Raw genomic sequence first — 10,606 nt, 5'->3', positions numbered from 1 at the left:
TGTGTTTCTAATTGACCGTGTTTAAATATAGCCTACTTGTCTTCATGTGGCGCGTATATAACATCTTGTACTCTCCCTGTGTCTTAAATTTAAGCTTGTAACAATCTAAAATGGGGCACAAATGTACATGCTATGTATTACATGCTATATCTAACACTCGTTTTATCTTGCTTCACATTACACAGAATGCGCTGCCTTTTTTTCAATTCGCACGCGGTCACTTGTGCAAAGGCTATACTTCAAATAAAACTGGGCACAGATTCTTTATCTAGGCATTTTGCCAAAATCTTCCAAGCACCCTACCTGGCTACTAGCTTAAGTTTCCTGAATAACTGTGAAAAAAAATTACAATCGAGTTGCAGCTGTACATGCTACTTCCGTGGTCAACTCCCGCTTTTAAAAATCAAGAATAGTCTCGGAACAGGAAAGTTAACAGACCTATGGATAAGAACTTTTTTGTCTGAGTACAGCGCACTGTAAGTGTAGACTTCCGACTTCTTTTCTAACTTCTAATGACAAATCTAAAATGAAATCGGCGTCTGAGATTCGGTCGGTTAGGGCTGAGTTTGCATGTACGCTTTCTTGAATGGTTGAGGTACTTTGTGTGCAATTTCGAAAGGCAGTGGTGGGACAGGGGTCGTGTCCTGTTAAATTAGGACTGGATGAATAGCTGGACTTGGTTTGCAAGTTTCAGTAGTGACTCGCTCTACTCGCACAAGTCCATTTCGAGCAGCTGTGATTTCACCTATTAGCCCCGATGTCTTTCCGAAGAGATTGGTAGAGTTAAACATCCGACAATGGGCGCTCTGGGGCGCCTCTCGCCTGACCTATACCCGTTTTTAATAGTTTCATAGGAACTTCATTAAATCAATTACTTAGTGAGCACATCATAATTTATTTGTAATTAGCTCTGAAGAGCTTGATTTTTGCAACAGACCACAGAAGAGAGCCCAGCGGGGTTTGCTATGTACTACAAGCACTTTGTGTTTGTTCTGGACGGGTATTATTTGCCTGCTACAACAAGAAGTATAATCTTTACTGTCTCAATCAGGTGTTCATTCTTTTACCTTGAAAGTAACCTTTCTTCTTAGATTGAAGGTTACTGATGTTTTCCTCTTACCAAGTCTTTTTTGCGAAATAATCTACAGAAGTTTGTAAGAGGAACTGTAAACTAGGTAGGTGCAGATCTGCCACCGGTAGATGGGGCGGGAGAAGTTATTGCACAGTGCCAGAGAGTTTAATATAAACTTTAAGAATAATCGGAAAACGCACCGGACGCGACAGAAACCACCACCCCAGTTCAGGGTTGTTGCAAAGAAAAGGTTTCAATATTCTTCATGATTTATGAAATGCCAATGTCATTGCACTCAAATACATGCATTAACATCACCCGAGAAATTAGTAAAACTAAACATTTATACTAATTGAACCACATATTAAAATGTGTCGTGTTATTTGTAGCGAACAATAGTGTTATCTGTAAGATACATTTCATAGATGAATTATTGCTAGAAATAATAAATCTACCGATTAAATTCTAAATCCCCAAAAAACTCTGAAAACGCTCTGAAGTCTTTGAGGTTGTTTTCAAGAGATAACTCATCCGTCAAGATCTTCGCTTTTGTTTAGTACATTGATTTGATATTCTTATTTGTTTTGCTTAGTTGAGCGTTAATTCTGTCCTGTATTTTCATACATTTGTTAGAAAAAACAATACATGCTATCATATATTCAGAATACCCCATAGAAAACATGAGCCGACTTATTCTGATAGGATTTACCTTAAATATATGAAAATAAATCAATCTAGTGCTAGCGCCGTGAATAGCGTGAAGAATGCAACACTTGCTCATAAACGGGATTTAAGTGTCGAACACTTCCGAAAGCTTATTTTCCAGTAGTTTTCTGACTCGGTTTGTTACACATCGTCCAGGCTGAAAATTCCATGACATTCATGGAGGTACAGTACCATTATTCGACACTAAACAACATATTTTGGGGCCCAATATGAGAGCTATCCCTATATTTATTTAATCATCCAAACCAATTTTCGTGAAAACAAAGGTGTGAGTTACTGAATCTGCGACAGGGTTGTTTAAACCTATAGCTAGGCATGAGGACTAAACCTTTTAGAATTACTGAGCGTTAAAGCTGGTTCCTTCGCGTCAAAATCAGATACATATTAGTATAAAATAAATAAAATTTATTATTTTGGATATTTTTCCGTAATAAAATAATCGTGAGAGATCTAGGAGGGCTATATGGAACGAATATGCTTAAATTCCACTATAGTAATGATATCAAGGTATCTCCCCACCTGTAAGGTGCTGCTTTAGCAATCGGTCCATATGATTTATTCATTTTTAAGGTTATCATTTATGTGAGACTCTTAAGACAAAGGCATAATTACTTTGATAAAGTGTTACAAACTCAAAAAACTTTCGAATGTGGTAATAGAAATAGCATGTTCAAAAAAAGAAATGCATATTTATTTAACGTATGTTTAATGACACCTCGTTCCCTCCATTGCTGTCTAGCTTTTAACCTTCTTGACCTTCTTGAAATAACGGGTGCTTGAAAGAGCAAAGTCTTCCAGCTGCTAACTGACTTCGTTTGTGACATTATTTCACATTCAAAAGGGACATAATACTTCTTGTGTTTCGTTATCAGTTTTCAGAACAGGCCAAAATCATGTTCTGGAGAACATCCTGTTGTTTAGTTCTGGACTAAATTAATCCTATAACAATATTCTGGTTTTAGAAAATATTGCTTACCTTCGGAAAAAACTGCAGTAGTCCTCCGTGCATATGCTAACAATATCATTCTATGTTCATGGGAAAACTTGAAAAAACTAGACCTGTAACTGAGAGGCATTTATGTATAAATGAATCATTATGTCTATGCTAAGATTAATATGTGATTTGAATGTCCATTTATTATGGAGAGTCACTGAAATTTAGATTCAGTTTAGATGCTGTATACAATTTATTTACAAAACCTAAACTTCTGGTTAATTGCTGGCTGTAAAAAAATAGCACAGAAGTACCAGCCTGAGAAATATTAATATTTCTTAATTATTTTTTCTCTGTGGGATAATTAAGCAACAGTACTGCGAGATGGTGTAAGGCTTAATTTAAAAATTAACAACAACGAGGGAATTTTAAACCCTGGTCTGTCTGAAATTGTCTCAGTGAACATGGTGTCATGCCGTTACATTAATTATGTATTGCTGAAAGACAACTCACACTGTATAGCTCTGTCACTAATTCTTTAAGTTGCAAAACAATGTATAACCAAGGGTAATACACTGTACCAGACCATCCTGCTTGTACCATTCTAGGATATTTAAATAACCAGTCAGCTGGAATGTGATCATTTTATAGTTATTAAACAAATTAATTAAAGCTATAATAGATTTCACTGGAATTGAGAATTGGTTCTGGTATTTTACTTTATATGTTTTAAATAATAATAATACACTTATATGGTACTTTTCTGGACACGCCACCGAAAGCACTTTACAGGTAATGGGGATCCCCTCCACCACCACCAATGTGTAGCCCCACCAGGATGATGCGACGGCAGCCATAGTGCGCCAGAATGCTCACCACACACCAGCTATCAGTGGGGAGGAGAACAGAGTAATGAAGCTAATTCATAGATGGGGATTATTAGGAGGCCAACATTGTGTTGTGTTTCCTCTAGGCTTAGAATAAATCAAAACTTTGACCCACCTGTCATCATGAATCTCCAATCCCAACACTTGATATTGATCTTTCTTGTTCTGGCTCTGCCAAAAAAGGTCACTGTTGTGTGAATTGAAGGTAAACTTTGATCTAGGTTCAAATTGAGAATTTTTATCTCATTTTAATTTGTCCTGCGTTCACGTTAATTTTGTCCATTGTGACATTCTTTATGTTCACCCCAAGAAATAAGCAAAATATTGATTTTTTTATCTGTGTAATTTAAAGAATTCAAAATAGTATACACTACACTTCAGATTATCCATTAAAAGACCTAGCAAAAACATAAATTATCTGGTGAGATTTGAAAATATTGACAGTTACTGGGTCTCTGATAGATCTGGGCAGTAAATACCACAGAAATGGTGCCCATAATGAAAAGGTTCTATCTCACATTTTAAGGAGTCTGGGCTTTGGCAGAGTGAGAAAGACCAAATAAGCAGATCTCAGATAAAGAGTTGGAGTATATTTATGCAATATTTCTTATGATAACCTGGAGCTACATACTATATGCACAAACAGAAAAGTCTTAAAGTCAACTGTAAATTTCAGAGAGAGCCAGTGAAATTGACGAAGGACAGGAGTTGCTGTATACAGTATGCAGAGTAATCTAAGCGTATGAACCACTGAGCTGTTAATGCACTGAAGCTGATTTAGGTCCTTTGAAGATATCCCAGTAAGTAAGGCATTACTGGAGTCTAATCATGATGAAGTATGGGCATGAATCAATATTTTGGCATCAGATAGACAGAACAAGGGCCTTATCCAAGCCAAACAAACATTTAGAAAAACAGCCCCAGGACCATTTTCTCTGTATCACAGACTTCCTTCTTGTTCCAGCTGACAGTACAGTACTAGCAGATAATTGAGGCAGAAAAGTGGTTATTTTCCGGAAAGCCATGATCCAGTACCAAATGTGGCATTTGGTCCACATATAAAATCATTCTTGAGTCTGTTTTGATATATTGCACATTGATGTATATATAGACATGTGCACAGTATGACATACCAGCTGACCCATAATAAAGGGTGTTTATTTCAGAACAAACTCCACTGTTCTGTTTAATATTGGTGTTGGCTGAAAGAATAAAAGATCATAAGCTTGTCAAAACCTGTCTGCACGTCTGTTACTTAATTTGTTTTGTAAAGTTTTGAGTTGTAAAGGACAGGGTAACAGGGGATGTGGTATGGAGGAAAAGAAAAATCATTACCAAACATTCCAAGTAAAAAAATACACAGGCAGAAAAGTGTTCAGTATCTGAACCTTATGTCAGCCAAAGCAATTTCTCTAGTTTCCTGGAGACTGGCTGTTTAAAGCATGTTTGTCCTAAGTCAACAACTACAGAACATTTCCAAAACCAATTCCTTACAGTGAGTTGACCTTTAAGCAACCATGGCAGGGCCTGCAGTGAGAGCTCAGCACAGATGATGCAGGCTTTGGCTATGTAGAATTGGATGTGGTTATCTAGGATATCTACTGTCAGACAACCTCCTGTTTCATTGGCACTGAGAGAACTGATGTTCTGTACCACACAAAGCAAGGAGCAGTAGAACATCACTATTTTCATCAACAAGTCACAGAACACTGCAAAATTATAGTGACATGTACCTGAAATAAAAAAAATAATGTGGTCAGCTCCATTTTTAAGCTATGATGTAAAAAATCACCATTACAAAGCAGACAGTACAACCGAATGGAGAGAGAACAGAGCACCAGTTTTTAGTCACGGCAGCATAGCTGTGCTAAAGTAAAAGAATGACATTCCATCTCTGCACCTTCTGTGGCAACTCTTGGTCAAACAATCATTTTTAATGGACCAAATGTTCCTTATAGAGTTCACAATCATAATGAAGGGTTAAGCTTTCATATTTACTTCATCAAACTGAGGGAAGCTTGGGGCAGAATCTCTCAAGACGCTGGGTTAATGGAAAGCGTGCATCATTTTCAGGTCTGTACCACATGTTGGTGTAAGAATACTCTGTACTGAGGTTTCCGTACAACTGTGTTGTGGCCTGGAGAAACTGGCCCTGAAATATCCTTTGTTGGCTAAGACTCCTTAATGCATAGTTCATAATATGTAATACATATTGCTGCTTTAAATTACATTAAACGTTAACCCTCATAATACAAGACTGTAGAATAAGCAGGTATTTTTTCAGACTTGGCAAACATAATTTCATTTTGTTTATTTTTCTCATTGCTCTCTCTGCATATGAAGTGCAATACTTGAGTCAAGATAAGCATATGAGTAAAAAAAAATGTATTTCATGTCATTTGACAGGATATTTAATCCTTTGGTAACATGGTATGGTATGAAAAGAAAAGAGTATCATGATGTATTTAAGTGCTTTCAGTATTAGCTCTAACACACTCATGTAAAGCATAGCCTGGCAGAGATATTAAATGGAAGAGCATCCCTATGTACACCCTATGTATAGCAACTGCCTAGGAAATTGGTATATGGTGTCCATAAAGCTGGTTGCCATTTACACAAATTCTTTACTGGGTTAAGATAAAGAAATATAGCAGGGCAGTGCAGGATCCCACAGGTGAAGGAGAAAGTGTTTTGTGGTCCTCACGGATTGGGGTTGAGCAGTATTGTATTGAAAATTAAGGGATTGTATTACTTTTTGTGGAAAAAGCAAGAACTTTTGGAACACTTGCTGTCAGCACATTGCCAGATTACCAAGGACAACAAATGGACTCTTGAATCAATTAATCCATTAATAGCAGCCCATATAATCTGCCCCCAGCAGAATAATTTAAGATGCATTGGAACCTAAATGAGCTAGCAACACTTCTAGATCATGTTCCTTCTCTCTTTAAAAGCCATGTGGCTCTCATGCATGTTCATAGTAGCTTTACCTGTGCAAACCCACCAGCACCTACAGTATTTCACTCCATTGTTGTTGCCATAAGTCATTCCTTACTTATGTAAGCTTACCTTAACAGTCACAGTAACAGTAACAATAAAACAAAAGAGTCCACTACAAATAACCGGCAAAAGCTTTAAATAAAAATCATATTTATTCTGTTCCTAACTGGGTCCCACAGTAATTTACAAACCCAGCAGTTGATAGCCTCTTTCCAAAAGGAAGGAGCTGTTTTATGACCTGTGTTGGATATGTCCCAGGAGCCTGGGACTGCATGCCCACTCAGTGATTTCACTTATATGTACATAAATGTCTTCTCTAAGCTACACACATATAGGGATTTAAATTGAACCTTTGAATAAAAAAAAACAAACTATTATTTATAACTCTAAATATATGTCTATGGGATTTTTTTTTAATTAAATATAACAAACAAGAAAGACTCACCACCTTGTCTTGTCTTATATAACTTGAGGCTACCAAAATCTGAAATGGTTAAAATTGCTTTTCCAAGTTAATTTTCATTTTCACTTCAGTAAGGCAACAATAGCATAGCATAACTGAAGATCTTCCTATTTCTCAATTGGAAAAAAAACACATTGGAAAAAACAGTATTTTTAATTTCTTTGAGGTCCAAATCATCTCTATGATACCAAAAGAGTCATGTTATTGTGCATAAAACACTACTTTATTTCTGTACTTTCAGTGAGGTTATTGACAGAATTACACCAATGGGTTCAATATATTATCAGACGTTTTTCTGAAACAGCAACTATATATTCTTCATTAGGGAAACAAATCAGGTTTGGGTTAAGTTATTTTAATATGGTCAGCATTATGCACGAGAAATTCATTTGCAATCAACTGAAAATTAAGCATAGCCCTGATAAAGAGAGATGTTATCCATTTTCATGAAACTGCCACATATCGTAAGTATCATAATAGTGCCATAGGTGTGAAGTTTGTTTCAGGTTCACTGTGCTAAGCCTGAACAAATTGTCATTGTTGAGCAGTTCTGTCTTCCATTGTCACCTCCTCCACTGAACATAGTCCTTAAACCATTAAAGCCTCTCTCTTCAACAGGACCTTAATCCCTGATAGATAAACCCATAAACTAGCATAGTAGAATCCCTTCTGGGGAAGCTGCAGTGACATGCAAGCAAAGGAAACCCTCCTGCTGTCTTTGATGAGCTTGCTGCATGGGTTTTAAACATTACAAGTGGTTGTTAGTTTTCAATGCTGATTTCAAACCAATCTGCATCGATCACTTTCTGGTTTTTCTAAAAAAAGAACAGGTATTATAGATTACAAGCATAATTTATAGAGAGCTTAGTTCTGATTCACAATGGTATTTGTTAGTTTATTTTATGGGTGTTATTTAACGTGTTGTTACCTCCATTTCTTGGTTAAATTGCACTATTTCCTCATCTGTGTATTCCTCATTGGTGTGTAGGTCCTGAATCACTAGACTAGGTTTAAAGTGGAGATTTTCTACAGGTTTATATTTAAAATGATTTAGCATAATCACCTCTGTCCAGTCAGTGTTAGAATCATCTAATAGTTCTGGGTAATATTACCCTGCAATATGGGTTCTATCGCTAACAGACTTCACTGATCCCATTCTAGAAACACACAAGGACTTTAAACAGCACAAAGGATTCAAGAGCAGAGAAATAAGTTTAAAAGATATTTTAACAAGGAACATTAGTCTTTACCTTATTTTCTAGACTCAAATGACCAGGGTAAACAGTAGAACAATAGCTACATTATAGCTGTATTAGATGGGAACTTGTACCAGCTCATTGAGATTCAATAAAATTCATACCCTATCAAAAATAACTCTGCCTCAAAACTACTGTTACGCTATTGTCCTCTTCACAATGCAGAGAGCTCGTACAGTACATCAATCAGGGGACTGTCATGCTTAAACAGGCACATACCCTTTTCCTGTACAGAATAGATTAACCAGTCACAGGCACTTTCATGATACGTGGTAAGACATTAGTTTAGGAGTTGCAAATTCTATTTTAGAAATTATTACAAGTAATATCTAAACGCAGAATTAATGGAGTGCACATAACACAGGATACAGGATAATGTACCCTACTAATCAGTAATATCTTTGAAACCCACATACTAATATACTTGTAAGATGGGTAATGTATTAGACTATCTTATACTTTCTTATATTTTCATTTGAGGAGGTTTTGAGTACTGAGCTGTGTCAGTCTGCATGCTGCAAAGGAGCAGGTTGAGGTTAATTCCATGCTGAAAGCAGAGAGATGGATAAAGAAGGCTGAAAAAAGCCAAATCATTGTGTTATGCCTAATTACTTTACAGCATGGAATTAACCTCTAGTAGTTTCTAAGTATATATTCTTGTCACATGTTCCCAAGCAGTTAAAGAGGAAAAGGAAAGTAGCTATGCTTGAATCTTGAGCTAAAATGGAATTTTTATCCAATAGAATTATTCTACTCTCTTACCAAAAAACATGATTATGAAAATAGTTTTAAGGCAGATTTTTACAGTAAGTAGAGTTACTGGAAGAGGTGGTTTGAGAAGCCCCTGTCACAAACCTCAAGTTTAAGGAAAAGCACCTGGTTTAAAGAGCAATTCTCTCTATTTAAAATAATATCCATTGGGAATTAGGTAACCATTTTAGGAGGTGAAAAGACGGCAAAACTCTCCTCTTCAGAAAGCCTAGCTTGTACAAGACTACTGGACTCAAGACATTCTTTACTGTGCACATTCATTAAAATACTAAACTGTCTTCTATTGTCACCTCGTCCACTGAACACAGTCCTTAAACTTTTAAAGCCTCCCTCTTCAACAGGACCTTAATCCCTGATAGATAAACCCTAGCAAAGTGGAATCCCTGTTTCTCATTTCTTGAACTTAATATTTTGTTAACAGAAAACAGACGTTTATTACAGACATCTTTTTGAAACTCGTTCAAAATTAAACAGTTCACAAGGAACGACAGCAGCTTAAGATTGTGTAACAGTAGAACTATTTATTGGATTCAGTGAAAACTTTGGCTTAACCTGCTTGGATGTGGGTCAATCTCCAGGCCATAGGATGGGGAGGCTGGGACCCCCTTCCTTGGTGACCAAGGGGCAGCTGCTGAGCTGGAGGAGAGATGTGAAAACAAGTGAGGAAGAGGAGAGGGTGGTGTGTGGTTCATATGGGAATTAGTTGTGTGTTATGTCACCTGAGCTTAATAACTTAGGCTGCCTTCACCCCTCCCGAACTTTCGTTAGAACTCCATAAAAACATAGACCCGTAGGGGCTTCTTCTGTGGAAAGAGGAACTATTATTTGAACACAAACGTCTATCTAATCACTGTACTTGATTGAAGAGTCTATTGTGGAATACAACACAGTAGTTCATTTCCATCTATTTTTGTGAAGGCAACCAATCTTGTATTTTATGCCCTATGATCCATAAGAAAGTATTATAATAGTTTTTTTTATTACTTGCCTGTGGCAAATAGTAAAGACATTTTTTTTCCCCCTCGGCTTGACAGTTTTGTTGTTGTACTTGTTAGGTTTTATGTGCACAACAAATCTAAACTAGAGACACAAGGGAGTGTTCTGATAAATGTGTATATTGTAGTACTGTTTGTCCATTCATGAACTCACTAACAAAAAGGCTCAGCTGAACAAAAGTGAAGATTAGGAAAGAAAGGTTTGTCCCAGTGATATGATGAATGGATTCATTAGGCAAAGCTCATTGGGGATAAGCCACTTCTACCCTTTGCCTGACCTTCATAAACCCAAAATGACAACACGTTGAATGCAAACAATAAGGGACCATTTATTATAACCAGTAAACACATGATATAATAACAATTTGCATTTTTCACTCAGTAGAATGTGTTTTTAATGGTGGAATATCACTAAGATGCAGAAATGTTTATTCTATGGAAAATATGTGTATGATTACAGAATGAAAAATCTGTCAAGGCATTTAAAGAAGCAAGAACAAAA

This window comes from Atractosteus spatula, chromosome 4, assembly GCF_055471065.1.
Source record: "Atractosteus spatula isolate fAtrSpa1 chromosome 4, fAtrSpa1.hap1, whole genome shotgun sequence".
Lineage (NCBI taxonomy): Eukaryota > Metazoa > Chordata > Actinopteri > Semionotiformes > Lepisosteidae > Atractosteus > Atractosteus spatula.
Note: the sequence above shows the minus strand (reverse complement) of the source record.